At 52.1% G+C, this 2,792-nt stretch overlaps 1 non-coding gene across 1 annotated transcript; it reads right to left on the reverse strand.

Moving 5' to 3' along the window:
* Window positions 1-2,126: 2,126 nt before the first annotated feature.
* On the reverse strand, window positions 2,127-2,233 carry LOC131905383 (U6 spliceosomal RNA). Its single transcript, XR_009377907.1, has one exon. It is a non-coding gene; the product is annotated as a U6 spliceosomal RNA (small nuclear RNA).
* Window positions 2,234-2,792: the final 559 nt, after the last annotated feature.

Here is a 2,792-nt window from a genome sequence, read left to right on the forward strand (position 1 = left end):
TCCAGGAAACATCCGCAGCATTTCCCGGCTGTGCGCGTATGCTCATGCACAATTATCGTCCCCATCCTACAGATGGAGAAATCAATGCTCAATGGTAGGGACAGAGCCAGGCTTTTATACCCAGGCTGGGCTGGCCTGACCGCAAAGCCAGTGTTTTGTGTGCTAAGCCGTGCTGCCTCCTGATGGAACGAATTGCTAATGGTGGCATTTCCGATGTAGCCGACAGTGCTCTGGGAAGAGGTTCTGGACAGATGGTTCCCAATTGGGCCCCTGCCTCAGGCTAGCGGAGCAGAGGGTTGTTGGTGCAGGAAAAAGCTCATCCCCCTCCGTTCTGCTGTGTGTGGGATGCAGGCAGGTCCCCTCCGGACTCCTCACCATCCCCCGCCAGCCCTTTGGCCTTGCCTGGGTGACCTGCATGAGCTCAGCTTCCCAGCAGCCCTGCGGAGGAGTCAGCCAGGGCAGAGACTGCCTCTGCCCTCGCTGCTTGGCAGTGCCAAGGGAGGCGGGGCCGCAGCAGAGGGGTGCAGCATCTCCCAGACACCAGACCTCCTTCCTGTGCCCCAACTCCGGCACCCCTGGGGTCTTCTGCAGAGGCCCAAGCTGGGATGAATGGTGCAGAGCTGGGCACACTGGTCAGGCCCGTCCCCACTGCTGCAGCCTTGTTGAGTTGCCATTAACAAGTGGCCGGAGGTTGCCGTGTCTCCATGGAGACCAGACAGTCAGTGCGGCTCTGGGGTGAGGGCCGTGATTAGTGAGTGTCAGTTTTGCCAGCCCTGTCCTTCCCACTGCTGCTCAAGACAACAGGCCTGGGGGGTGGAGGGGAGGACTAGGAGGGGGTTCAGAGCCTCGCAGGCAGGGGGCATTCAGGCCCAGCCTCAGGTGCTGTGTCTTTGTCTCCCCCAATGGCTCCTCAGTTCCCCCTCCTCTCGTGGCCTGCCTTCCCTCCGCAATCCATAATCCATCTTACACACAGCCACCAGGGTGAGGTTTCTAAAACACGAGCTGAATCCTGACACTGTCTTGCTTAAGAGCATTCCATGGCTCCTGACACCCTGGAGGCTGAGTTCAGAGTGCTCTCTCTCTCTCTCTCTCTCTCTCTCTCTCTCTCTCTCTCTCTCTCTCTCTCTCGTCTTTCTTTAAAAAAAAAAAACAGGGTCTCATGTGTCCCCGAATATTCCACAATGTCCTTGAACTGGATGTGTAGCTGGGGATGATGCTGAACTGATCCCCTTGCCTCCACCCCCCAAGTGCCTAGGGTCTAGTCACTTTAGACTAAAGGCCCTAGACTAAAGATGTCCACAAGCACTCCAGTTTATGTGGTGCTGGGGACTGAACTCAGGGCTTTGTGCTTGGTAGGCAAACACTCTTCTAACTAAGCTACAAGTCTTCAACAACTGGTTTCTGAGCATCCTACTATGGGTCAAAGAGCTTGCCAGATGTACAAGGTCAATGCAGCAAGCAAGTTCTCTGCTTTCCTGGAGGAAGGCAACCTGCCAACCTTGTGAGGGGAATACATTTTAAATAAAAATACAGAGCTGGAGAGATGGCTCAGTGGTGAAGAGCACTAACTCACTAACCAGAGGACCCCAGGTTCAGTTCCCAGCACCGACATGGCAACTCACAACTGTCTGTAACTCCAGGATCCATCACCTTCACACAGACATGCACGCAGGCAAAACACCAATGCACATAAAAATAAACAAAATACAAATCAAGAGCTTTTTACCAGGCCGATCTCCATGTGTTCGAGGCCAGCCTGGTCTATAGAGTAAGTTCCAGAACAGCCCAGGGCTACAGAGAAACCCTGTCTCAAAACCTCCCACCAACCCCCCCCCCCCCAAAAAAGGGCTTTTTGGCAAGGTGGCACAGGCCTATAATCTCAGTACCTGAGCAGCTGGGGCAGAAGGGTTATGAATTCAAGACCAGTCTGGGTTATATAGTGAGATTTTCCCTAAAACAAAACAAATTCACGGGAGTCAGCCAAGTTCAGGCTGCCAATATTAAGGAGGCAGTTTTGTATTCGAGTGTATGCATATGTGTACCCATGTGTACATTCACAGGCATGGAGGCCAGAACTCAATCTTCAAGTGTCTTTCTCCATCACTCTCCACCTTATAATTTTTTTCCCCCTTTTGGAATGCTTCAAGAGAATTTTAGTGTCATCCTTGCCCGGGGGCCATGCTAATCTTCTCCTTATCATTCCAAGTTCAGTGTGCTGCTGAAGCTAATAGCACCTTTTTGTTTTTTTTTGTTTTTTGTTTTTGTTTTTGTTTTGTTTTTTGGTTTTTCGAGACAGGGTTTCTCTGTGTAGCTTTGCGCCTTCCCTGGAACTCACTTGGTAGCCCAGGCTGGCCTCGAACTCACAGAGATCCGCCTGGCTCTGCCTCCCGAGTACTGGGATTAAAGGCGTGCGCCACCACCGCCCGGCTAATAGCACCTTTTTGGATACAGGGTTTCTCACTGAGTCTGGAGTTCACCAGTTCAGCTAGACTGGCTAGCCAGCAAGCCCCAAGGCTCCTCCTGTCTTCGGTTCCCTGGGATTATAGACTCTGGCTGCTCCTTGGTGTGGCAAGCATTTTATCAACTGAGGCATCTCCCCACATCCCCCTTTTAAATTATTTATCTATGTTTATGTGTATGCTTTGTGAGTTTATGTGTACCACACATATGGAGGTGCCCACAGAGGCCAGACGAGGGCATCAGAGCCCTTGTAGCAGGAGATTGAATAAGTTGTGAGCTGCCTGAAGGCATTGAAGTGGGTCTCTTCCGAGAGCAGTAAGTGCTCCTGCTTA

Source organism: Peromyscus eremicus, chromosome 2 (genome assembly GCF_949786415.1).
Source record: "Peromyscus eremicus chromosome 2, PerEre_H2_v1, whole genome shotgun sequence".
Classification (NCBI taxonomy): Eukaryota; Metazoa; Chordata; class Mammalia; order Rodentia; family Cricetidae; genus Peromyscus; species Peromyscus eremicus.